Source organism: Haemaphysalis longicornis, unplaced genomic scaffold (assembly GCF_048455015.1).
Source record: "Haemaphysalis longicornis isolate Haplotype H1 unplaced genomic scaffold, Haemaphysalis longicornis Haplotype H1 scaffold_14, whole genome shotgun sequence".
Taxonomy (NCBI): Eukaryota; Metazoa; Arthropoda; class Arachnida; order Ixodida; family Ixodidae; genus Haemaphysalis; species Haemaphysalis longicornis.
This window is the reverse complement of record NW_027526245.1, coordinates 43435776-43463671: the sequence shown is the minus strand read 5'-3', so window position 1 is coordinate 43463671 and position 27896 is coordinate 43435776. Positions and strand designations below refer to the sequence as shown.

Below are 27896 nucleotides of genomic sequence, written 5' to 3'. Positions count from 1 at the left end.
TCTGTACATTTTTATATCAGTTCTCTCATTTACTAACAAGAGGTCCTACTACAGTGTTTACTTTAAAACTTCTTTCTGTATATTGTGTTGTGTGGCATTCACCAGGATCCAATAAACCTCGTTTCAATTCAATTCAATTCAATTCATGAACTAAACGGTTTAAATTTGGACAATTAGTGGTTGAAATAGATAGAATTCTTTTTAACTAATCGTTCTCAGTTAGTTGCTGCTAATCAGTGTGGTTCTGTTTTAGTCACGTTGCCTCACGTTTTCCACAGGAATCAGTTCTTGGGCAGCTATTTTTTCCTTACTTATGTCAAAGACTTGGCTAACTTCTTAAAAACACGCGCGGAAATACGTTGACTAAGATGAGAAATACACCCGACGACGCGCGTCGTACTGTGTATTTCTCTTCTTAGTCAACGTATTTCCGCGCCTGTTTTCAAGATGAATTAACACCAACTCGCCCAACTTGCCATCCTGTTAGACTTGGCTACTTTTTTACTATCCAATGTTCTTCTATTTGCAGTGAAGTTACGAGTTACGAATGTTCTTCTATTTGAAGTTACTCATCAGCGGGTCTAGATGGAGAACAAGCAGATCAGTGTTCCCTTCATTAAGGCGGGGTGACGAGTTGTAGGGGACCACAGCCTGCTGGTTGGGAAGCGGAGTAACTTCGTGATCTAAAAATATATTGGCATATATCTGAGGTTTCCGGACGCAGGGTTGGCTGAGCCAATCAGTTTCCGAGGCTGTTTGAAAAAGTGGCAGCCTCTATGATAGCGCTCATTCAAGGACCAGTGAAGCTATCTTACCTCAGGGTGGTAGTGCAGGTCTTTGAAGGAAGGGCGGCACGGGAACCCACACCTTTCAGCCATTGTCAAAACGTGTTCTCGCAGCGGCCTTAACGTCGTCTGTGCCAACTGTGAGGATGAGCTCATTACTGAGCAACGGCCAGCACCCACTCCACGTCACCAAGGAACTTACCCATCGGATAGACGTGTTCTTCGGTCACCGCACCTGCCTTGAACACAGAAGACTCAGCAACATTTTCTGTCTTCGTGGCTGCTTTTTGGCGGCGCCATTTACAAACGGCGTCCCTCGCCGCCGTTACACACGTACTGGCCGTAGACACAACCCGCACCTTCAAGATGACCATACCACCTACAGCCACAGCGCTGGAGCTTCGCGCCATCGACGAGGGCGTCCAGCTGGTGGTACGCCTACTGGCAGCTGATCCCCAAACGTACCGAAGCGTCAGCATATTTACGGACAGCGCAGATGCTTTACGTTATCTCATTGAACCACCCAGACGGCAATAAGTCGCTCATAACATTAAACGTTCCTGTGCAACGTTGCGACTGCGCACTGGCATTACTGTGACCATTCGCCTGACACCCGGGCACGCAAGAGACCTCGGTAGTGAGTGGGCCCATCAGCTGGCTTGTCGAAATTTCCGCCCCAAGCTTGACGGCTCCCGCACTGAGGTGTTCTGCTTTGATCCCGATGGCGCACGCCGCTGCCGCAAACAGCGCCGCCGACAGGAGATCCTTTCAGCAGTGCCCATCAGCCCGGAGCCAGTGCCTCCTGGGCTTAGCCGCGCTGCACATGTCTTCCTTAACCGTGCGCGCTCCGGATACGCCTTAACTGATGACGTCGTGGCCAGGTGGAGTCACGCCTCGAATAGAACAATGAGGAGCGGCTATTCCACGGCAGCAGCTTCCGAAGACCTTTCATCTGCGGTGGCATCACCATCCGACCCTTCGTACGTCTGCTACGCATGTGGGCAGTCACTGAAGCCAACCATCTATCACCTTGTATGGGACTGCATAGGTCTCGTAGGGCCACGTGAGATACATCGGCCTGCCTGGACACTCGCTTACGAGGACTGGATCCGTCCGAAGGGCCGCATCAAACAGACTTTATCCGCACTTTGGCGGTTCGTTCTGGACTCCTCCATGTTGGGATACTATTGAGGTCTTCATCTCCCCTCCTTCCTCTTTCCCATGTGGCCTTGAGCCATCCATTTTAATTAAGTTCGTTTGCGTTTTTTTTGCAGCGACTGTTGTTTTTAGGGAAAAACTTAGTGATGATGACACTACCGAGATAAATTCTGATACTAATGCCGTAGCTAGCTGGTCTAAAGCATGGTTATTAAGACTGAACTTTAGGGAATGCAACGTGATGCGTATTTCCCGTACCACGCCTGTCCCACCACCCTTTTATCTTAACAGTGACCAATCGGAACCAGTCTTATCTTATAAATACCTTGGCATCCACATTAGCAATAACCTATCCTCGAACATTCACACCGAATGCGTAATTAGAACTCAACCGCATGTTAGGTTACTTACTTCGTCATTTTTATAAGGCGCCATCGAAACCTAAAATATTGGTCTACAAAAGCCTAATACGTGCCAAAATGGAATACGCATGCTCCGTATGGAACCCAAGTGAGAATAAACTTTTAAATTCCCTTGAACATGTTTAAAATAACTCTGGTTTATTTTGTCCAACTACAATCGAGCAGCCAATATTACTGCCATAAAATGTAACCTTGCCCTCCCATCCCTGTTGGCACACGGTCAAATTTTCCGACTAACTTCTTCAAAAACTGTATCAATACCATGTTCTGCATAACCAGCTTATCGCCGCGCCCTATTATCGATCTCATCGTATCGACCACAGCCACAAAGTTGGAATTGAAATTTGCGACACCCAGCACTTCTTGCAATCTTCCTTGGCAAAGACTAGTAGGAAATGTAATCGCCTTCCTTCTGGCCCTGTATCTATTGCTGATAACGAAGAGTTCCAAAGTTTTCTTGCTAGAATTGTATAAATACGAGCTCTGCAATGTTTGTTTTCTTGTTGTGTTCGTGAGTTTTTTCCCCGGGGATTAACTAATATTGTATAATTACCTAATATTGTATTGTATTTTTCCATTGTTTGTTTGCCTGTATTACCCCCCCCTCCCTTCCCTCTGTAATGCCTTTGGCCCTGAGGGTAGCATAAATAAATAAAATAATAAATAAATAAATATACGAAAAAAACACTGTAAAGCCGTAAACTCATATTCTTCTATAGCAGTAAACCCCTGCAACGTTAAGTACGTGGAACGCAGTCATAGTGACTCGGCTATCACACTTAACATGACATTCTCGTAAATTGTCATAAAAAAAACCAGCCTGAATACCGCCGTTTCCTCGGAACCATTTATTACAGTACAAATGCCCCTGATACAGATTACACCCGGTGGAATAATAAACATAAAAAGCAAAATGAAGCTTTCGTCGGCAACTGGACAACTCGAAATCAACTCTCAAATCCCCCCAAAAAGCCAAAGACCCTGTCAGTGTCACGCTTGCTTTGCTATTCTCTAACTAATTATCGTCAATCGACATCTCTGTTAAATGAAAGCTAAATAACATCGTCCCAACCTGGAAAAGCGGTAATACCTGCCACAGAATAGCGAGTTGGGCTAGTTGCTTAAATTACATTGTGAAACCTTCAGAAAGCGCAACACAGAAAAATACGCGAGACGAAGAAGGGGAACACAAGACGACCGCTTACTCACAACTAAACTTTAATTAGAAAAGGCGAAAAACATATGCCATACCAATCATCATACCAGGCATGCGTCACCTATAATCAGATGGGAACAAACCAAAAACCACAAATAACCATAAGAACCCACAAAAAACAAAACCAAACACCTACATCATCAACTGCCACAGGGTGTACAACTCAATGTCTACCAAGATACGCAATTCCTTTGTCGTGTAAAGCAACAGATGCCTGACTAACACAATCATCCCCTCTATGGATTATCTGGAACGTTTCAGCTACTTCCCTTGTCAATTGCCGCACATATCTGAACATGATCTTTGCATCAGAGAAAAGCGGCCTGCAACCACCACGATGCCGTTTAGTAAGCGCTCGTCCTGTGTTCTCTTTCTTCGTGTCGCGTTTTTTCTGCGTTTCAAAATACAAACAAAAGCTGTAAAAGGACATCCCTGTTAAACTACCGCCCAATATTTATCACGTCCCTATCATAAACAATGTTGGAACATGTGCTTTTTCACGTATCATTATTCACATTGAGGGCCATAATTTTCTCTCCTACTGACAGCACGGTTCCCGCAAAGGGCTACCTTTTGAAATGCGCCTAGCATCATTCACAAATGATCTGCACGTAAACCTCGACAGTAACATACAACCAGATGTAATTTTCTCGATTTAGAAAAAAGCATTTGACTAGGTACCACATCGCCGCGTACGGCATAAACTATAGGTGCTCAATCTCGACACGTTTGTACTTCATTGGTTTGAAAACTTCCTCCCTAAACGAAAACAATTTGCCGCCGTAAGTAGCGCCCAATCTCGCACAGCACCCGTTTCTCCAGCCGCGTCACAGGGTACACTGTTCGGGCCCTTCTTGTTCATGATTTATATTGACAACCTCCCGTATGAAATTACTAAGAACATGCGCCTATTTGTGTGTTGTATGTAAAACTATATCAAAGCAAGAGAGTTGAACTTGCAATCTGGCCTTATGCGTATTGAAAACTGGTGTAAGAATCGTAAAATGTCGTTAAATGTATCATAACGCAAATAATGTCACTTACCCGACGCGCACGCCTTTTAGTTTTTAATTACACTATCCATGGCTCATCTTTACAGACCACAAAAGTGTAGAAATACTTAGGCGTTCATATTACCGAAGACTTACCTGAAACCGCACATGGTAACAAAGTAATTCGCAGCACTTGTAGATTGATCTGGTATCTGCAACGTACGGTGAAACTCGCCTGTGCAAACTTAATGCTAGCCGCACAGCACACTAATCTACCCAAAACCTCAATACGCCGTAGCCATATATGGGGCTCACATAAACGTTAGCGTGTCGATAATATAGATGCTATTAGAAACTTTACAGTTAAGTTGACTTTTTCCCATTATTCTTTATTTACCAGCATCACAAATCTCAAATCGCGCGCAGCCCTCCCTTCCGCCACCCATCGTCGGATGCTCACAAGCCTGCTGTTATTTCACAGGTTTCACTACTCATTATCACCCAACACTTACGTCACGCCAAAGTCACTAGCATAATTTCGTTGGAAAAACGAATTACAAGTTTCATACTCTCGCCCGCGTACCAACACATTCCCGCAATCATCGCCTCGCCAAGGGATGGAACGATCTCCCCATCACGTGGTATTCAGCGAAGATCTTCCCTTCTTTAACTGTTTGCTTACGGAGCTAGGAATTGTGTGATGTGCTTGTGCGTGGTTTCTTTCTTGTCGTTATTTTTTCCTCTGCTGTTATTTCTTTTACTTTTTGTTTGTTTATTCTGTCTTCATCGTGATCACTGCAGTTGGAGTACTGTAGTGTTGCATATTCATATAATGTTGACATAAGTTGTTTTTGCGTCACACATACTGCTCTTTCTCTTTGTCGTCTTATGAATACCTATTGTACAACTACAGTAATACACTTGTACAGTTGTACAACTATACAACTGTACTACGGTGATTTTCGTTACAAGCTGTTTCATTACTTATTACTTCTCGATCTAAAACGCGCTCTGCTATCAAGCTTTTTCAGATCAGTTATTTTTTATGTAGAAAAATTCTGTATCATGCTCGAACAACCCCCCTTTGTTCTTGTACTAGTCCACCACTTATTGTACCACACCTTATGTAATTCATCCAATACAGAGGCCCTCGCGGTGCGAAAAAAATAAAAAAAAATAAATAAATAAATAAAAAAAAAATAAATAAATAAATAAATAAAAAAATAAATAAATAAAAATAAATAAATAAATAATGAAGATAAATAAAATTAAAAGTGAAAATATGGCTTTGGAATCTCTATGGTAATATACCACCAGGTATCAGCAAGCATACTGTTACAGTTTTTAAATGCAGAGCATTTCTTTAAATCACGATGTCACCCGGCGTTGTCGGCGTGCCTCGGCGTCCGCAACAGCCGTTCCAGGTGCGCCCTCTGCCCCACTCCTTCTCTCCCGCATCACGCTACCCTCCTCGCTCTCAACAACAGGTCCGCACCCCTCCCCCTACACTATATAAAAAGGTAATTCTTACCGGCGCCTGGTTTCGATCCCACGACCCTGCGGGCGGGACGCAAGGTACATGGTGCTCTACCCACTGCGCCACAAAACCGACACAGAATGAAAGGCTACGAACGCGCCTTATATCCTTGACTCATTCAAACTACGCCAAGAAGCTGCTGGTACAACGCATTCACTACCACCAACTCCCCAAACACTGAACGTTAACGCAATACACCCACCCCCTATGCGACGCATTTACTCGAGTCCCCCTCACGGGGAGATGGGCCCCTTTTTTACTTTATACGTGATTAGCATGTCTGTATGTGCGCATGCGTGCGTCCGTACATTGTCTGTGTGTGCCCGTGTGTGTGCCTGCCTGTGTGCATGTGAATGCGTGTGCGTGTGTGTGCATGTGCGTGTGTGCTCGCTTGTGCGTGTGCGTCTGCTATTGAAAATTTATGTTATTACACCTCCAGGTCTGAACAAGCATACTGTTTGTTTTTTACTGTATGCGTGACTAGCATGTGCGTGCGCGTGCATGCGTACGTGATTGTTGATGTGTGTGTGTGTGTGTGTGTTTGTGTTTGTGTTTGTGTGTGTGTGTCTGTGTGTGTGTAATACACAAGAGTAATTAAACAGGAACATCAGTAAAATCAGTAAGCGACAATTATAATGGCTGGGTTAGGCCAGGTTGTGATTATGCGTGATTTGAAATTACATCTAAAAATTTTGCTTCCGCTAAATATTTAAAAACATTCTTGGCAGAGAACATGGGATCGTCATACAGGACAAACGCTGAGTGCAGTGAGATGTGCAGCCTGTCAAGTTGTGGAAGTGTTTGCGTCGGGTTGTGTCAAATGCATTGCATTGAATGAGTATGTGAACTCCGGATAGGGCGTCTCCGCCCCTGCTACAAATTGGTATTGAAGACCCCGTGAGCAGATACGGGTGTATTGATTGTGTGTGCCCTTTCCGAAGCCTAGCAAATGCAAAGTTTGTGTATCCGCTGCGTGTGTCAGTGGTGTATTGCCCCAAGTGTGGTTTTATCACGTGTGGCTTGTTATCTGTCTGTACACTCCAGAGTGTTTGCGATGCCTTGCGAAGTTGTCTGACGTATGGCTGCATATCGGTGTAAAGTAATGTTGTTATGTCTACTGTCTACTGTATTCAAGAGCGTCGCAGCAGATCTGCGGTTTTGTTCCTGGCTATATCACGGTGGCCAGGACCCCAGCATAGTGTAATCTCAAAACCTCGGGCGTATGCCGACATAAAGGCCTTAAAAGAAGATTAATTCCATACGTTTTGAACGTTCTCTGGACAAAAGTATATGTACAACACTAAGAGAATCCGTATACACGATGGACGTTAAAATTTGAAGTTAGACACTGGGGTGCAAAAGAAGTAAAATGCGCTGTTCGTCAGACAAACAAATGCTGTTCGGGATGTTCATTCTTTAACACACGCCAAATTTCTGTCCGTGCGCAGCACATGACACAGCCTTACCTGTCTTTAATGCGTCGCAGTAAAACTGCATACTGGTGCTTCCGATGCACGAAGAGCACATTCTGCATAAGTGCTACTCTTGGTGCCCCCTTTTTGCTGAATTTTAATGGCAGGGCACACCAAAACGCCCATATTTGTCATGGAGCAATAAAATCAGTGCTGCGTGTCTTGTGAATGTCTGAAAATGACTCTGCTAGCTCAGAAGCTTCTGCACTCACTGTGAGGAGGAACGGCATGGAAATAGATGGACGGTTTGAAAATGCCAGCTGTGATTATGCGGCATGAATAGTCGAATAATAATGATGATGCATCATAGACATTATTTTGGGGCATACAACATGTCACTGTATATCTTCTGGTGGTATAGAAACCATTTGTGATATTCCTCATTGAAGCTTTGGAGAGGTGTCACAGGCAAGGCGAAGCCCCAAATGCTGCAGCCAGCCGAGCATTTTTGTGCCCATTATGTCGCCGACCCATACATGTCTGTGCCGTAGTCCAAGCGAGGTCCTTCTAATGCACTATAAAACGCAGGATGGGGTGCTTGTCTGCCCCTTAGGATTGGTGTTGCAGCAGCCCGGACTGTCGTCTGATAAAGGAGGCGAGAAAGCAGACGTGGAGCTGGTTTGCAGTTCCAAGGCAAGACTGTTTATTTGGAAAAGATGCGTATGCTGAGAGCATCCTTCGACGATCCCCTGCGTCCTTCAAAAGAGAGAGGAAAAAGGCTCCCCAAGAGAGCAGACGGAAACCGGGCCAGGACTTATGCCAGGAGTCGGCCAGATAACAAGTAATGCCTCCCCCGGCGGCAACCGTTGCAGAGAGCGGAGGAATGACCCCCGAAGTAAGCAGGCGGTGCCGTCAACAATGCGCGTCTTCCACAAAGGCGCACAGTCGTCAAGCCGGCGGTAGACCGGATCACTGTAAACGCAAACTAGCCGGAAATGGAGTTTTAATCAAGTAATGTGCCCTTAAAATACCTATAGCAAAAAATGTACTCCCTAGGCATGATCTAAAAAAGTGGACGAACCTCCATGGTAGTACCGTTGCCCATCCGTGTAGCAAAAGAGAGGATTTAGAACGACTTAACACCATTTGTGAGATGGCGTTCGGTTCTTTGTAAACTACCACGTCCACAAAAAACTCCCATTCTGAGGTAATCATCTCAAGCGGGCGGTCGACATGTTAGTCTTGTGTTGTTTCTGTGTATCAGCACTTCAACCGTGGCCTAATGCTAATTAAAACGAGCAAGCAGGAAGCGATGGTCGCATGCAGCTACAAAACCGATACCGTACGTATACCCGTATAGATGCTTAAACCTGCGCGATCACAGGCAGACAGCGCGGCCGTGTTTTTTCAATCTGTTTATTTTGGCGATAGGTTTGGTCAAACTCTGCTGCTAACGAAGAGACAGTTCTCGCCGTTGCAAACAATTGCAATGTTCATCTGCTTCGCTTGCATGCGCATACATAGACGATTTATATTCTCGCGCCAACGCGACAACGCACCCGACTGCAGCGACTCAACTTGCCCTGGCGGCACGACTGGCTGCCCCGATGCAAACAACCTCTGTGCTATCAACGCAGCGCTGCCGGTGACTTGGTGCGGCCGGAGCTTCAAGCCTTGCCTTGGGCCGCCGTTTTTTCTTATTTGTGAAGGACTAGTAGTGCCATTTCGTGGAAAGATTTTCATGTGCCCCTGTCACACGAGGAGCGGCCGCAAACAGCATTTGGATACGGTGACAGCTGTGGACAGCTCGCTGGTAAGTGGTCTTTCATCAGTCGATGCGTTCCTCAAACGTTTGGATAGGGTTAACAGCGAAGTACCCGGGTACCCGTGCCGCTCACAGCACGTACACGCACGGGCAAAGGAAAAGCGCACGCTCGTATTACCGTATTTACCCGATTCTAACGCGCACTTTTTTTCCGAAAAAATAGGCCGAAAAATCGCTTGCGCGTTAGAATCGGATACAAAACCGAAACTGCCGAAACAGCGAAAATTTCGTCCCGCCCATCGCCATCGCCATCATTCCAAAGCTTTTAGCAACGATTTTTCGGACGCAGCAAGCGTAGGCGCCTAGGCTTTTCTATCGGAGTTCACACAAATCATCAAATCGTTTCACTTGCGCGCCTAATTACAGCAATGGCAGCAGCGGCTCCCACGCGTTCAAAACGAGTGGTCGGCTGAAGCGTGCACCTCTGGAGAAGCTCTTGGGATGGGCGTGCGAGGCGTGGACCACGATCCCATAGACCATGGTTGAACGTTCGTTCAGAAGTGTAGCATCGCGAACGCGCTTGAAGGCACTGAGGCCGAGATGTTGTGGTCAGCGGAGAGCGACGAGGAGTGAGATGAGTGAGATTACTTCGGGAAATAAATCCTTACTTTTTTCGCATTCGTTTGTCTGGGTCACAAAGTCCCGTGCGCGTTACAAACGGAGGTGCAAGTTTTTTCGGTTTTTTTGCCAGGAAAATCGGGTGCGCGTTAGAATCAGGTAAATACGGTATTTTACTTGTTTGTGGGTTGTGGGGTATGCATTCGCTTTCTTTTGTAGGCAGGTTTGTAACAGGGCATTCGAGATAAAATCGTTTGTCGCGCGCGGCGTCGTTTTAAAGCAACGTGACGGTTACTTCGTGCTGGCGAAAATCAGCGCAGTCAGACGCAAGCGGGAAGGAAGGTAGAGAGATCGGGAAAGAGGGCGCTAATATATAAAAGAAAGCGTAATGCAAGACGAGAAATGGAACGCAACCCGCCTGCGTTTCTCCGAACTTCAGGACAGAGCCGCACACGGGTACGTTGTCACAAACTCGAGCGTACGACGTCTAAAAGTACCGTATATTTTTTTTCATTTTTCAACGTGACCTGAGCCACTTATCTTCGCATTGCCGCGCATGCAGACCTGATTGTGTCCCTGTGTTTGAGTGCACAGCCATCCTTTTTCGACATAAGAACCAGCAAACGCGAGAAATTGTAGAAACTCGCCACATCAGAAAAGCTGGTTCCGAATGTATCAGTCATCCCTATATCGCCCTGCTTATTCTAGAAGACGCATATTTAGACGCACATTGAGCGCTATTTCGGTGCCTCTTCTGGGCATGCGTATTGGGGGTGGGAGGGGGGGTCTTAACAAAGGTGTGACGCGGTTATCTTTGCTGATTTTTCGCCTTTCGTGCGCCTAAAAGTTCGTTTTGTGGTTTTGTTGTTACGGTTTTTTAGTATTTTCGGCTGAGTGCGCCGAGAACTGTCACGCATTGGGGGCGCGGCAATTGGGCGCTTGGGCATTTAAAGCTTTCAATTGTGCAATAATAAATTAGTTGAGAGTCTGCGCTTGTGCTGTCTTCATGTGTTCTTGTCCTCGTTAATTTGCGCGCAGTTTGTTTTTGGAGATGCATCATTACCAACTCGCCCAACTCTCAACCCTTTTACAGATCATATACTCCGTAAAAATGAGTTGCCTGTCCTTTTGGGTACGGCAAAATCTCGCGCAGCGCATCATTCTGCCAGGGGGCCATATCCTAATGTACATGCACACACTATGAAAGCAGCTTGCACCTAATGCGTCACATTGTCTGCTGATAAGCATTTTAGCTTCGCCACTCTTATCATCATTCACTTCGTGGAGATGGCGGGATTTTCTTTCATAGCTTGTTATCACTGCAGTAATTATTACCAGAATCAGTCCTACAAATCAAGGAAACGGTTCGTTTCACGTTGAAAATACTCACAGTAACACACTTGGCACCACACGGAGGAACAATCGGTTGCAGTGATGAGGCATAAGGGTAACTTGTTGTTAAAGGGTCATTGAAGACAACCAGCAAGTTAATTTCAAACGGAAGTCGGACCTCTGCATAGCCGTTTCAGCATTTATTTCGTGCCATGCCTTAAGTGCTGAGAAATCGCTGTTCAAATGCTCATCAAACCTGGCGCAAACACGACTGCAGTCGCTGTTTGCATCAGGATAAACCGGAAGCAAGTGAAGCAGCGGTGATTAATAGCAGTATACGAGCAACTGAATACATTACCACGTACCAAGCAGTATGGTCAGTTTCAGTCAAATCGCTCATGCTTCCCCAAACTCCCCTGTCATTTGCCGTTCGAGATCATTAAGCAAAATCTTCCTCCATTGGACCCGTGATCAGTATTTACGCTTCATTGAAGAAAAACATTGGCCTTTTGAGGCCCCGCAATTGTTGGCGTCGAACGATTTTATCGTGCGTAGTTCGCATGCTCCCTGGGAAAGCGGTACTGCCACCCCAAGTATGGACGAGTAGCACCATCCAGCGGCAGCCAAGAAAGAAGTGGCGCGCGTCAGGCCATGTAGGCCCTTCCGGTGAAACCGTGTTTTTGCTAGTTTCAACCTCATCTAAACTTTTTAACACCCTTTAAAGTGCTAAAAGGGTGCACTCAACATTTTGCACCCTTTTTGCACCTCTTAGGGACCAAAACATTGCTCCGGCACCCAATCATGAGGGTTCCACAAATTAAGGGGTGTAAATCTTAACATTTTTACACCCTTTAAGGTGCTAGAAGGGTGTACTGAACATTTTGCACCTTTCAAGCGCCCAAATATTGCTCGGGCACCCCACCTCGAGGGTGCCAAAATTCAGGGGTGTAATCAACAGTGTCAAAGGGTGCTACGACCATTAAAGGGGTGCTAAAAAGTATTTCTTCTCCATTGGGGTGTTACCACGGCACCCTATCATTAGGGTGCCTAAAAGAACGGTGTGTGAATGCAAGCGTGCCAAATTGCACAAAAACAGGCTGAATGTTTAAACCGCACATTGCACTATTTCACCTCCCGTTGAGAGGTTTAAATATGAACTTTCCACATAGACCAGGTGAAATGCTCTAAAATTGCTGTTCGTAAATTGAACAAAATGTGCTGAATGTTTCAATTCCACTCTGCACTAATCTACTTCTTCGGGTGTATCACAAGGTTCGTTTCGATGTCTGGGTGCACGGGAAGGGAAGGCTACAAAATGCCTCTTGTAGTCCTATAAATAAAACTTTTATGCGAGGCATCGGTGTCCTCAACGAAATCGAATTTACCTAAGAATTGGTTCCCGTATTATTATGCCCCGGGCAAAAAGTCTAACATGACTTTCTTGTTGGGCTCACAGCACGCCTGTGGGGCCAATACGAAGTTCTGTCGGCACTCTATCGTTCCCATAGCCTAGTCTTCCAACAGGGAGTTTAACCTTGATGGCGTTTGTGGGGCCAATAAGAAGCTCTGTCGGCACTCTATCGTCCCAACAGCGTAGTCTTCCAACAGGGAGTTTAACCATGATGGCGTTTACCGGCTCGCCAACACGATCAGTGAACGCCAACAGACGCTTTGTTCGTAATCAGCGGCGCGAGCGCGCCATCCGACAGAACCGACAGACGCCCTGAAGGTGGTTTTTAGGGCCTAAACAGGAGCGTCTATGTCTGGCATAGACGCTAGACGTTACCGTTTGTGTTCTGAATTTTCCCTTCAATAAGTAACAATCAGACGGACGATAACATAACGATGTGAAGATATTCTGTGGCTCATACCACGGCAAGCACAATCGTTTGTGGCTGCAGCCTCGGCTGCTCTTCGTCCACAACAAACTGAATCGGCTGTACAGCTTTCTTTGAGGGCGCGTATGCAGGGGTTCTATCTTCCTTTTTTGCGCAGGCCCACGGAGGCGGTCGTGTAAAATCATTTTCGCTCGTAGCTGCCGTTCTGCCTACCTGTTTGCTGTGCCTATTACGTCACCGCCACCGCATGTTTCGGTCGCTTTATAATAATCCCCATTTGTTACAAACTCAGAGGTTTTCGCACTGTTAGCAGTCGTTTTACACGACGGGTTTGATGCGCCTGACATGCCAGGTGTGACATCGCTTGTAGTATTAGCGCGACGTTGCTTGTCGGCAAGACAGGTGCCGGACAAACAAGCGTTATCAACGCCATAATTCTAACGGCACATTCCATTTATTTCGTGGCTACCGTGGCTTGCGCCGAAAAGGTCGGGTTGACTGCGATAGCTTTTCTTGAGTCAAATAAGGGAGCTTTGGCTCAATCGCTTGCAGCGCTAGCAATGCGGCCTCGTCTGCAAGACCGGTGCGTGAGAAACAAGCGTTAAGACAGCCAGAATTTCAAAAATGCAGCATAAACTAGACACAAGCGACAATATTCATTGAAAACTTACGTAAGTATAGAGTTGTTTTAGGCGTACCAAACACCGCCCGCCGAGATAGCTGAGTATTAACGCGTCCGTTTACTGTTTTGTAGGTCAATGGTTCGATTCCTCGTCGAACCTGGTTTTTTTTAGGTAAGGGTTTCATTAGCTCTTTTTTTTACGGCCAGGGTAAGCGCCTGTTCCTTGCTTCCTATCACGCCGACATTTACCGCCCTCTTCCTGAACCCAAAGTAGCTCGTTTTTTCGCACCTTCTCTCTTGAGAAGCCCGCCGTGAAAACAAAACCAACACAAACGTCAAAACCGCTTTACAATATCAGTATATATGTTAATTACTTTACGTGTATTTACTTTTTGTGTAAAAACCTTAAATTTAAGTTATAAACACATTTCAGATTTTGAAAGCAGAAAGATAACTACAAACATTACAGTACTAACACAATTTTCGTCAAACATAGAGGTGCTGCATTTGAAGTCTGGCGACAATCTCTCACTTTTTGTGTGTTTTTCATGGCGTTTTGTACCGAGTGGTTGCTGGAGTGATTTGATCAGTTTTATCTATTTCAAGCTTAAATCGTAGTTATAAAAGCTTTATGGGTGATGTCTACCCTTCCAACCTACGCGTGTGTTGAACATGGGGACCCCGGAAGAGCGATCATCGCCGGATAAAATACTGCGCGTCAAAAGTGGATGACATTGCATCAGAACAAAGCGTGTTTGTGTGTCCGCGAGATGAAGACGACAGTGAAGGAGAATTGTACGTTGGAAACATCGGTTTTGCTCGGGTTAGTACGCATTTTTTATTATTCTGTATTTGGTTGAACTAGTTCTGGTGTCTATGGGTCAGTAATTCGCTAGACCCCCATCTCGTTGGCTCTGAGAGCCTACGTGAGTTAGTATACTTGTTTGGCGTCCAGTCCACCGTTTCCGCAGAAGTCAGCATCAATTTACGCTGAAGCTAGACCTTGGCTACGATGCTCGCGCTGTGGTACACGTCTGCTAATAATTTCACACCACGCAAGGCTCGTTAACACCGGGGCGTTTGTTTATGTGTCTCTCAAACAGTGCCTTTGCAGTTGCAGATCCCAGTCGCAATTTCGCGTGAGTGGCACAACGCTATGATTAGTCCTCCCTCGCGAATACCCGCGGTATACCAAGAAATAACATAAACAATAGGTTCCCTGGAAGTGCACGTGAAAAAGCGTACACTTGATTCCTTGGCTGGCGTCTCGTAGGTGTTGTCAAATCTCCCCCCCCCCCTACACGAATTCCGTGCAGTGCGCTTCGCAGCTATTGCGCTCGCGACCGGCGACCGTACGCCTCGCGGTCTTCGGGCCGTGATATGCGTGCCGTTCTCGTGAAGCTCGGCAGCAGCGTTGTGAAACTGCCGTACTCGCTCGCCAACGCGCCCCGACAGCGTACGCGTCGACCGGGTGCGGACGGAGTTGTGCTGGAAGAAAAGCAGGCAAGAGATGAGGACGCAGGAGGTGTAGTTAAACAGTTGAGAATTTACAAAGTGCAAGGTAGAGAAAATAGTATGCAAGGGCCGGAAACGGTGAGAGAGTTCGGGCCGCGTTAAACAGATGAGAATTTACAAAGTGCAAGGGCAGGAAACGGTGAGAGAGTTCAGGCCGCGCGCCAGCGAGCGAGTACGGTAATTTACGTTGCCGAGCTTCACGAGTCCGGCACGAATATGACGACGCCCGTCTGAGAGTTCATAGAGGTATAGAATTCACATACGTGCAAACTGAAGGTCAAATGCGCGCATGTGGCCTCGCAGGGAGTTAGCATAGTCTCGGGGTAGTGGGGGAGATTTCACAACGCCTACGAGGCGCCTGCCGATTCCGTCAGAGTAGCTCTCGGGAAGTCTGGGGCTTGATATCAGAGGCATATGTATTGTTTAAATTAGTGCAGAAAATTGAGCCAATTCGCAAGTTCTCATTTTCGCAAAACCGCAGGCCATACAGAGACTAACACGAAAGCTTTAGGCACAAACTCAACTTGATTTATATTGGAGAATTGAACGTGCAGATACAAGTCAGACATAAAATGGAGGAGCCTCAACTATCACACAACAGTTCCGATTGAAAGCAAGGGATACAGATGGGCTGCTAGCATGCGTTCTATGCAAATTAGCTCAGCAGTGGGCTTTGCATATTTAATGCATTCCCCACTCACAGTACCTGCGGCTCTAATAAATACATTCTTACTGTGACCTAAATTTCACTTGGGGTGTTCCGGGAATGTTCTTATTGGTGCCTTGGAGGTTACTGTCTTTAAACGAATATATAAGTTTTTCCTCTTGCACAGCCATGTTTTCCCTCGCGCCACAAAACCCAGCAACCGGCTCACGAGCCTTGGTTTTCTAAATAGCTGAGTCGTGGGAACGATCTTCTGCAACTTTTATAGAGAATTCAAGCTCACAGGTCCGGCTGCCTAACCTGCCTAGCAAACACAAAAAGAGGCCCGACATAGTATGTCATTCAAATACTACATCCACTGCAGAAACTCTGGCCCTGGTATTTGTTTTTCTTGCAGAGCCTTTCAGTTTGATCATATGCAAATGTCATTTCAATTCGCGCCATCAGCCGCAAAGGGTTAGCACAACATCCGACAGATGGCGACGAGTGTACTGGTCAGTAGAAAGACGCATTGAAACACCCCCCTCGCGAGGGGCACGATCAAATGCAGAGCATTTCCGGGGGCGCACGACGTCAAGTAGTTTGCGTTACGTTAATGTTGTTGCACTTGTGGCAACTGCTGACGAGAGAGCGCTCGTCAGCAGTAATTTGAATGAGTCAACGATATAAGGCGCGTTCATAGCGTCCCATTCTGTGTCGGCTTTGTCACGCAGTGCTTAGAGCACCATGTACATTGCGTTCCGCCCGCAGGGTCGAGGGATCGAAACCTGGCGCCGGATAGTATTTCTTTTTTTTATATAGTAGGGAGGGGTGCGGTGCGGACTACGGACGTCAACGCGGGTGACATCGTGAGTTACTGAAATGCTCTGCATTTAAAATCTACTTGTTGTAAGCATTCGTGCTTTGTGTGTGCTCTTCTTGTATTTCAACAAGTGTCAGCACACTCACAGATTATGCAGCTGCAGGTGCTGCTGCTGGCTGTCCTGGGTCAGCTGCCTTCCAGTCCAGTTTCAAAGGCTTTGCCAGGGCCTCCCTTGGCCAACCGACACTGCACCTGCTGTACCCAAGTACTGCCTGGCCTTTCGTTGGTGCTCCGTACGCTTTGCCGCCAGGAATGGCCATTCATCCATCATCTGGCCGCTTGGACCACCCGTTCAGAAGTCAGCGCATTTGCTCGACACATCGGTCCAGGCACTGCTGCCATATCGGTGCACCCACCAATTATGTACTTTCAGGTTAGTTATTGCTTGTTGTGGAACCTGCCATGACGTATACCTGTTAGCAGTGCTGTGGCCTCTGATTATTTGAAACATTTTCATGAAGCAATGCTGTGCGTTTGGAGCGTGTCATTGCTTAGCAGAGATATTGAAGAGAATCTCGGGCCGCTGAATAAAGGGCAAGACGAGAAATTGAACTGACTTTGAAGCAAGTATTCGTATGTAATCAAGCCAAGCAAACATTTAGGATCTTTCGATATGGTTTTGAGCTTGCAATACAAACTGGTCTACTTCAGATCATACTGGTATTAATCATACTATACCGAAAAGTACATCCCGCAGTCTGTAGAATTCTGACAGCGCTTTTTTCGCTGCTCTCATGACAGGCACTATTCTCAATGGTTGGAAGATAGTCGAGGTAGCACCAATCTTTAAATCAAGAGATGGTACTTCACCATTAAATTTCCGTAGCAAGCACCATATGCAAGGTCGGGAAACATTTCATCCACTCTCGGGTCACTAATTATTTATAAAATCACAATATCACATTCGAGTATCACCACGGTTTTCACAAGGGTTACTTGAGAAACACAACTTTCAGGATTTGTTCACGATCTACATTGATCCATTGACGCAGGCTTACAAACTGCGGTAGTTTTTCTCGATTTTTCTAAAGCATTTAATCGCATTGCACACCACAGACTACTTCTCAAACTTCACCCTAATGTCCTCACTTGAGCGAAAGATTTTCATTCTTCTCAAATGCAGTTTACTTCTAATAGCTAGATACTTCTTTTGCTCGTGCCACTTTGTTGTCCCCCCAGGCAGCTTGCTTGGTCCTATCTTCCATGTTGCATATCCTCCCATGTAGGTCTATTTGCAGATGATGTTGTAATTTATCACACAATTTCTTTCAACTACTACTGTCAATGCTTTCAATCTGATCTTAACACAATTACCTCTTGGTGCTGCAAATGGCTAATATTGCTTATCTCTAAAACAAAGTGCATGACTTTAACGGTGGCAAGTCTCGAATTGTAAATACTTACTTCAATAACAACAGCCTGATTACCTCTTGAGACAAAGGTGTTTTGGTAGGCCGGTAGGGGAGGGGGGATTGCATGGTGAATTTCAAAATGTAGATCGATTGGGAAAATAAGACGTGTGATTAATATTTTCATTTGCACTCACTCCAAAACTCGCTTTATATCATATGTTTAACCCACTGCAGTGGCTAGGGTGGTGTGCTGTGGAGGCGAATGTCGGTTGGATACCGCTTGGTGTGGCCGCTTTTCAGATGAAGGCAACACGTAAAGACGCCCGTGTTTTGAGATTACGGTGCGCACAAAAATACCCAGGTGGTCAAAATTAATGCGAAGCCTTCCCCTACAGTGCTCCCCATATCCAGAGTGTAGCTTTGGCATGTTAAACTACCGTTTTTTTGTTTTTGGTATATGTTTTTGAAGTTTTTGGTATATGTTTTTCATGTTTTTGGTACCAGCTGCTGTAGCAGGTGCTACATAAAGGGGAAATTATACATAATGTTTCCAAGAGCTAAATATAAAGGCCATATTGAAGTGCGTTTATGGGTCAATCTCATAGCAGTAGTGAAAGGTTATATACTCTGGTGTAGCGTAAGAACGGCAATGGCTCATGTGGTGTAGTCCAGTGTTTGACGGAATGCCGTGTAGGCAGGTAAAAGCATTATTGCAGTCATGAAACGTAGGTCACTGACCAAGTCAAGAAAGCCATTTAATGGTTTGGTGCTTGTTCACGGTGAGCATGTGTCGTGGAAAACGAAGCTATATATTGGGCATTATGCGGCGCAATGAGTTTGCATAGATATGGTGCAGATTGCCATCCATTATGTTGATAATGTTGGGCGTCGTCTGAACGATGAGGGACTCGAGCAGTAATCGAGAAGATAGATTGCACTCAGTTGTCAGTAATTTTGTCTTGTTCCAGTCGACCACGTGTCCCGTCCTCTCATGGTGCTCTGCCAGTGGACTTGTTTTTGCATGGCCCTTGTTCACTTCGTTCCAGTGCTGCGTTTCTCTTCTGTGCAGATTGCACGTTTCGCCAATGTACACTGATTTGCATTCAGCGCATGGAATCTTAAACAATAGCCGGAAGCTAGGAGCGTGAGAGGGGGTCTTTCACGCTGACAATGTCAGAACGCAGCTTGTTATAGGCACATGCACGGTGTATGCACTGCGTTTCTTGAAAATGTGTGCGAGAGTTTCACCGATGTGTGGGACGTAGGTAATTGCTGCACGTTTTGATGCAGTCCTTGTGGCTGCCTAAAGCATTATATTAAAAAAGAAGAGAAGAGGGCGACTAGCAGGAATCCGCATTGACATTAGTAGGCAGAAGCGTCCACAAGGCCTGTGTCAAAACGTGCTGCAATTCTCGTACTACACATCAATGAAGCTTTTGCACACATTTTCAAGAGACACATTGTGCACATCGTGCACGTGCCCACTAGCAAGCTATGTTCTGACATTGTCAGGGTGAAAGACCCCCTCTCACGCTTCAAGCTTCCAGGTGTTGTTTATGTTTTGAACGAAAAAAGTGCCATTTAAAGGTGACACCTCCTTCCTTGCCGATTTCTGATGCCTGATTGTTCAGTCTGTGGGGATAAGTATAGCAGATTGCTCACATGTTAACCTGTATTTGTGCTTGAGCAGTCACACGCTCATGTTAGCAGTGAAGTAGGCGAAAATTGTAGTTTGATTGTAGTTGTGTGCAGATTACCTACCTGGTGTTAATTCGTAGAAAAGCAAAATTGAGGTAACCCTGCTAACTGTTCCACATTGCAGCATTTTATTATGCGAACGTTAAGGAGTTCAGCTGCTTGTTAAAGGTGAAATAAACAGTGGTACAAAAAGAAGAGCATCTACTAAACAGAAATATCTTCACAATCGCAGGATGCCAACGGTCCGCCTACCAACTTGTGTCCTGCATCGTTTCTGCTGGCTGCAGCGGCTCATGGAGAATTTTCCAGCTTCTCAACGTTTGTGGTCAAGCGCTCCTAAATTTACTCGTAAGGCTTTTTAAATATTCATCACCCAATAGGGCATGTTACCTTCGTCTTCGGTGGAATGTGTCTGCACTCGGGTTATTTGTGACAGAAACAAGTGAACCGCGTCGTGAGAGTCATTGAGGCCTTGTTGATTGTGCATGCTTCTGAAATGACACTTTCATTCGGCTGAATACTTTTCAAATATTACGATTTGTCAACAAATTGTGGCAAAAGTATTGATTAGTTGTACTACATTGCAGGAAGGAAACGAGAAACGCCAACATACGTTTTAAGCGCCTCTGATATTTCAGATCGGCTGGTGAGCAATAAAACAAAACTGAAATTTTTAAAAGTCAAATATTTATTGTCACCAGTGGATGACCATAGTAAAAGTAAAAGCTATCTAGTCACCAAATTTAAAATTAGACACAAAATGCCAACAAAAATAGGGAAATAAACTAGACAGCTCGCTATAATAAACCAATTCGTAAAATTCCTCAATGTCTATAAAGTGATGATTCAGGCGGGTTAGTTAAGATGTCAGTGGGTTTACACACCCAACTTGCAGGGAAGCACATGAGCTCTCAATATGAACATGTTTGTCGTGAATACCGTCTTCCTTCATTAAGCTGCTTTGCACATTGATGCCAGTCTGATAAATGTAGTCCTGAATTTTTGTTATGATCAATCTTTGTATGGGAACCATATATTTTTATATGATGTCGCTGTGTATTTCTGAAACTGTATCAGTCACCAATTCCAATTTGTTGTGGTCAGGTTTTTCAACTAATTCCTAGCTTTTTTAACAAATATGGTATATTTTGTGTGCCTAAATGAATGCCTCGTTGCATGTTTACCCCATGTACTGTTGAAAGCGGACATTTTGCTTCAAAGTGGAATGTCGGGCTAGCAACAAGGTACTTCGCGTGCTGCTCACTTTCATTCATGCCATTATTTTTGTATTATCATTTAAAATAAAAGCCAACCAATTTGCTGTCGTTTTAATTTTGTCACCTACTTTGTATTTTCTTTTTTTTTCAACTTTCTGTAAGGATTGACTATCCATATTTTTATGATACCAAGGCGTTGGACTGGGCTAGCTGGTACATGTTTGAATGTATGAAAAACCCTAGGAAAACCCAGGACACAGACGAGAACGACGGGAAAAACTTGTGCCGTCATTCTGTTTTAACTGTTTCCTGTGTTTACCACTGGTTTTTTATGCAATCAAACATTTTTTATGAGTTTGTTGAACAGTGATTAGTTTAGGTGCTCAAACAATTCTTGGCTGTGAAGGCTCCCTGCAGCATTTACATAAGTGCTCTCTGCTCTTTTTTTGAGCCAATACCCCATCAGCAGTCTTCATTGGTGGTCTTTTGTAGAAATGAAGTTGAAATAAATATTTGTTTCCATTGCTTTACATGTTTTGAAATAATTTCTTGTTCATTCTTGTTTCTTTCAACCCTGTTTCAGAATCCTGCTTAAGGCATTTCCTCTGTTACTTTTTTTCAGAACCAGGAAGGGTGCTCATCCTCGGTTCTTGCTGAAGCAGCAGTATCCATACTTCACACGTGAGCTCTGAACACAGAGTAATTATGGTATAAAACATTCTACCAGTATAAGCTTGCTTTGTAGACGTCATTGTAAATGTCAAAGCTCTTGACAGTGTAGTCCAATGTCTGGTGTAACGGGCAATGTCTACAACTTGTAAAAATGGATTTTGTGGCTATAATGTTTGAGATTACTATAAAATGCACGTCAACTACTATTTAGAATCGCTGTCTAAATTGGCAGCCATTTTCCTGGTGAATACAGAAAGGGAAAAAGCGCATGTGTAGAGATTTCAGTGCACCTTAAATGTCCCAAATTTGCTAAAGCTAATCCAAAGCCCTCCTTGTGGTGCACTTTATATCCCATGTACAGTTTTGCGTAAAAACAGATAAAAATTTATGATCAATTTAAACTTATTTTAATGATTTTAAATGCAAATATTCTCAGTTTAAGCTGCCATATTTAGAGCAAGATATTTTGTAACAATTATATAGCTACCAAAGGTTTACAGAAAAGCTTTTTGCTTTTGGTTATGCACCTTCTTATCAAAAGAAAAATGTTTTTAAGAAAGGCAGAAGAAACCCAAATATGGAAATTAGCAAACCCTAAACCTGCGGATAGACTGAATGTTTTGTAGAGAATCTTTTGCTGATTTCAGTTCGAGTCAACTTTAAAAAAGTCTATCGACGTAGAATGCTTGCCGTGAGGGACCTCATAATACTAGCCAAAACTAATGGGCCCTGGCTGTTGGCTTTTCATTTGCAACAGCGACAAATGACCCCCCATCCACCGGCAGAGACATAATGCAAGGCACCATGTACAAGCTTACCTCATAATAAAATAATGGTTTATGAACAATGACATTACATTTAAACCATGGGCTTCACCAGGGAACTTGTATGCATTGTTCTGTGATGTTTGCAGTTCTTGTTATTGCTATGTGGGGTGATTTAGTTTAAATGTATGCTTATAAAACTCCATATATCACCAAACCTTGCAAGTGCTGTACCATATGAATATTTTTTCGTAAAGCAAAAAGAATAATGCAAACGAAAATAAATGGCTTGGGTACCGAACTTTTATAAGTACATTATGCGCCGCAGTACGGAGGGAACTATATTATGAGCCGCATTACGGAGAAAACTATACATTTTGCATTTGGTCTTCCTTCATATTGAACCTTCCTGCTCAGCTCAAGAATAACGCACTAAACATTGCAGGTAGCTACCGTGTTTGGAAGCTTGATGCAATACTGAGAATCCAAGGGTTTTAAGGTTCAAGGAAGTTTTGTGTGGTTGAAGTGTTGCACACCTAATTCCTTTCACTGCACAGCATGGTTAGGCTGTGCGGTGAAGCTCGAAGGATGTGTACTGCAGTTTGGCAAAGTGAACATATAATTGGTTTTTTATGAAGTTTTGGATAATCAACTACCTCTAAAGTTATAACTCTGTACTGAGATGTGGCTCCTGACTCTTTAAATTGATGTTTTAACAATCGGTGACACAAGTTAAAGGAAATTATCAGCTGAAGTTGAGCTTCAACGGAATGTCTCACAGAACTGAGCTTGGAAAGCACGAATGTTTCATACCATAATCGTGTGTCATATTGTGTAATATGTGGTCTCCCACCTGCTGCACCATTTGTGAACCGAGGATGACGCACCCGTTTTGTACCCCTTTAGGTGGGTCCTTTTGCAGAAGACGCTCCTACAGATTGGGGTGCTAAGTAGCACCCTAGGATACTTTTAGGCCGAAAAGGGTGTTATAAGGCACCTGTCTTCTGGGGTGCTTCACAAAGGGGGGCTCCTGCGGCGACAGAATCCAAGCACCCTAAAGGGTGTAAAATATTCAGTTTTTAGGGTGCTCCTCCGGCGACAAGCTGAAGCACCCTTCTGGGCGTAAAAGTTTGTAGTGTGCTTATTTATAAAAAAGCCAGGTGTAAGAGGGGTATAATAGTGTTCTCCGTGAGCTAATCTGTCAACCTAGAGAGACTTGTATTTTAACTTCACTGTCATTTAAAGTTGTGCTCGAGTATATTATGCGGAAGTAATATCTTTTTTATTGCTGCCAAAGCCACAATTGGTTAATGTACTGGGACTTGGTTTTATGAAGCCTTTGCATTCCTAATTCAAGTACTGAAATTCGCAGGGAACCTGGCCTAACAATTTTATTAGTGTACCGAATTATTAGGTTCATTTAACCATAGTGTCTGTTTGAAATTTTACATGTGGGGCATTTCTTTCTCTTTTTTTCTTTTTCAGGCAGATGTTCTTTTGAATCCCTGCCTGTATTCCGTGAACGGGGAAGTTAGCCTCCGTAGCGATGGCCAGAGTGTCTTGACTGCATCATCTTTACTGGGAGGACGGTGTAGTCTGTTTGCATCGTTCTGGGTTTTCAACATTCAATATCCGAAGAAGGCATACAGAGGTCTAACGTTTGTGGAATATGCCTTTTTGGACCTTGCAAGCACCAAACCACGTGTGAAGTATTCAGAAATAATTAACTTTTATCGCATCAATATCCCTCACTAATATTTTATTTGTTTTCAATGCTGTAATCATTGGATGGTAGTCTAAAAGAATTGCGTATTATGTTTCTGACTTTTTCTTTTTTTACTGAACAGGGGATGTTTGATGGGCCCTTCTGTATGCTGATGATACAGCTATCTTTTAGTGAAGCAATAATATTAACGAACTAATTTAACTTGAAACAATTATCTAAATAATGTTGGCAACAGGTTCCAAATGAATCAACTAATAATTATCCGAAAAACACGAATTGCATGGCTTTTTCTTCTCACTCTAAAGAAGCTGTCGCGATACCACCCATTCTGTTCTATATCCTTGCAATTAACCCCTCAGACTCGGTCACTTTTCTTGGCGCATATGTCTTTATCAAAACGCGCTGGTATTTTCCGCAACATATTTCTCGTTCTTTACTCATTTATCGATAGCCATCTCATTGCTGTCTGTCTCCTACATCATTTATCTCTTGTGCCTTCACCATCTACAAAATGCTCGTTACCTTTCAATATCAAATCGTTACAAAGCTCTCGCTCATTTCACTACCAATTGAAACATTTTTTGTTGTTGTAAACCGCTCAAACCATTTTTTTTTCACTTTGTGTACTGAGTACTGATGCATACTGATAAGTACTCACACGTTATCAATCCTCTAGTATTATATAATGATGTCACTTACCATGTCGTTGTGTTTGTGCCTTTATGTTTTTCTCATATTTAGAGTTCTTGTAGTAATATTGTTTCTTAAGTTTGTTCAACTAGCACACAGTTCGCTCATTTCTACACCAACTGAAATTTTTTTGTTGTTCTTGTAAACCACTGCTACCATTTTTTTTTCACTTTGTGTACTGAGTACTGATGCGTACCGATAAGTTCTGATAAGTACTGACGCGTTCTCGATCCGCTAGTATTATATAATGATTTCACTTACCATGCCGTTGTGTTTGCGCATATCTTTTTGGTTTTCGCGTATTTCAGTTCTTGTAGTAATATTAATTCTGCGGTTTGTGCAACTGGCATTGTATTGCTGTCGTCTATTCCTAACTGGCGTATTATTTAGCAATGTACCATTTGTGGTTTCTTATAGGAGGTCACCCTAATTTTTATTTCGGAACCTCCATGTGTACACCATGTACCATGTAAACTTATATGCGAAAGTTCGTTTGAAATAAGCCTGAAACCGAGAAAAACCGTGTGAAATCAGTACTCCCGCAGGGAACTAAAAACTCTCTCTTGTGGCCTTTAAAAAACGCCTTTCGGAAGGCCTACAGAACCGCCCCAACTTTCGCAAAACTTCATTCCAAAGAAATATATGCTTCCCTTGAACCTCCTAAAAACTTTCCTCCCGAGGCCTACAAAACGTAAAACTCCATGCAAAAGAAGTAAATGCTTCCCTTGAACCTCCTAAAAATGCCCCTTAAATAACATAAGTACTTCCCAAGGGAGACATAATAGTTCCTATTCAACCGCCTAAAAAGTCCATAAACATCACTTAAAAACGCCTTCAGGAAGTAAAGAATACTCCATTTTCAACTCCTTAAATTCTCCCAAACATTTCTTAACACACCCTAACTACCTCCTTTCTATCACCTAAAAACGCCCTGTTTTGAGGAGGTAAACAAAACCTCCCTGTTCCATGTAGTAAAAAAACTCCTACAAGGAGGATCACTAGAGGGCAGGTGAAAAAGAATCTCTAGGGAGTATATGGGAGGAAAAAAAGTTTAGAGTGGATAGAAAGGAAAAGCCCCGTCTCATGGGAGCCGCTTGCGCTGGGGTGGCGAGCGGCTTCCGCTACAGAGGAGCTTTTAAGTGGGGACGCGGGTAATAGAATGGTCCAAAATCGCGAAGAAACGTATTTTGGGAAAAAAACGCATTTTTGAAGTCTTTATACCTTCAAGCACCTACTCTAAAAGTTTCACCGCTGAATTCGATCGGGAATAATCTCAAAAATGACTTTGAAAACGCAGCGGGAGCCGCAAAACGCCGAAAACCGGGCTAAAAAAGCTTAAACTTCGCGCGCGCGCCACACTCGAAACAGACTGCCGGCGGCGGCCATCTTGGGCTCGTTTTGTAGCTGATTTCGTTGTGCGTATTTTGCGCTATCTCAAAATGGCGTGGCATGAGGAGAACGAGCGTTACCGCCGATTTACCAAAGGTCGTTTTGGAGCCGCTGATTGGCAGCATCGAGTCGAACCCCCCGTTCCGCGTCTCTGATTGGCCGGCGCCGTTGAGCCGCCATTTTTTTTTCGTTTTGTTTTGGCATGCGCGCGTTCACCACCGCAGTATTTTCAATTCGGATGTGTTTTTTCCGCAGTTAGGGACTGCGATTTTGTCACAACGTCTTTATGTCTCGTGCCGCAATGCCTGGACACCTTGACCTCACGGAACTACGCGCTGCAAGCGTACCAAAACACCATGGAAGACGCCGTAGACGGCTGTACCGAGACCGCCTGTCACGTACGAACCTGGTCCGAGAAGCGCCGCGTGGAAACTTCCAGATTGAGTTAGCTGTTGTGCTTTGGTTTTATTTGTGCAAAAAAGTCTGCAGCACAATATGTTTGTGCTTTTCTTCAGTTTGCATCGACGTTGAAGGAAGTGCAAAGGAGGAACTACCGTAGATGAAGTTCAGCAAAAAGTGCAGTTTTCCAGCGCTGTTTAGAAAAGTTTTTCATTACTTGCATATAGCCTTGCTGGTTATGTTTGTGGTACGGTCGCATACTTGGTTCTTTTTTTTGAGGAACAGAGTGGCAAAGCGCTTTTTATATTGGGCCATGCTGTAGCAAGACTTAGAAACTGAAGATGCGTTTTTCTCTCTTATTTTGCGACGTCATGCTCTGCCTTACTGAGTGTTTCACTATCCAGCTTTTGACCTAGGATGATAAGACTGGTATCATTTAATTTGCAACAAATATATCTAGCAGGTAATGCTGTTTGTATCCCTCTGGTATCCATCGCCAAATTGAAGTCCACCTGCAGCTGTAGAGTTTATTTTGTGAGGTCTTGCTCTTCCTTGCGGGGTGTTTTCTTATCTTACTCTTGAGCCAGGATAACAAGACTGATATAATTTCATTTTTACTGAATTGGTCACGCAGCTGATGCTATTTGTATCACTGAAGCATTGATCGCCGAAGTGCATTTCACCTACAGCTTTGCTGTATGTTGGAGATGCATTCCAGGACAATCTCTAATTCTAGGTGGCTGCTGTGCTTTAGTCTCATTTTAGCACAAACATAACAGCAGCACATGGTATTTCTGCCTTTCTGTATTCTGTAAAGACACTGACAGAAAAGGGGAATGAGGATATAATTTGCCTGAAGTGTAACAGTGTAAAATTTAATTTTCCTTCGCAACGAAATCCGTGTGAATTCACGTTAATATTTCCAGAGTTATTTTTGTGTTACAGTCACATACTTGGTATGCTTTTCTTCGTGAAGAATAGAGCTACTAAATATTGTTGTATGTTGTAGCTATGCTGTAGCAAAAGTTACCGTGATCTGTAACTTCAAATGCATGTTTCTCAGTTTCTTTTTTTGCAAGACCAAGCTATGCTTTACGGGGTTTTTGTAGTGTTGCTCTTAGGCTAGGATGACAAGACTGGTACCATTGTATTCGTATTGCATTGATCAAGGGGGTGATTCTATTTTTATTGCTCTGTCATTGTTTACCTATTTTCAAAAATTGATAAAAATGAGGCAATTTTATACGATTT

General features: G+C 44.1%; 1 long non-coding RNA gene across 1 annotated transcript; it reads left to right on the top strand.

Moving 5' to 3' along the window:
• Positions 1–14280: 14280 nt before the first annotated feature.
• LOC144165063 (uncharacterized) lies at positions 14281–20122 on the top strand. Its single transcript, XR_013321330.1, has 3 exons — positions 14281–14520; positions 16842–17111; positions 20021–20122. It is a non-coding gene; the product is annotated as an uncharacterized LOC144165063 (long non-coding RNA).
• Positions 20123–27896: the final 7774 nt, after the last annotated feature.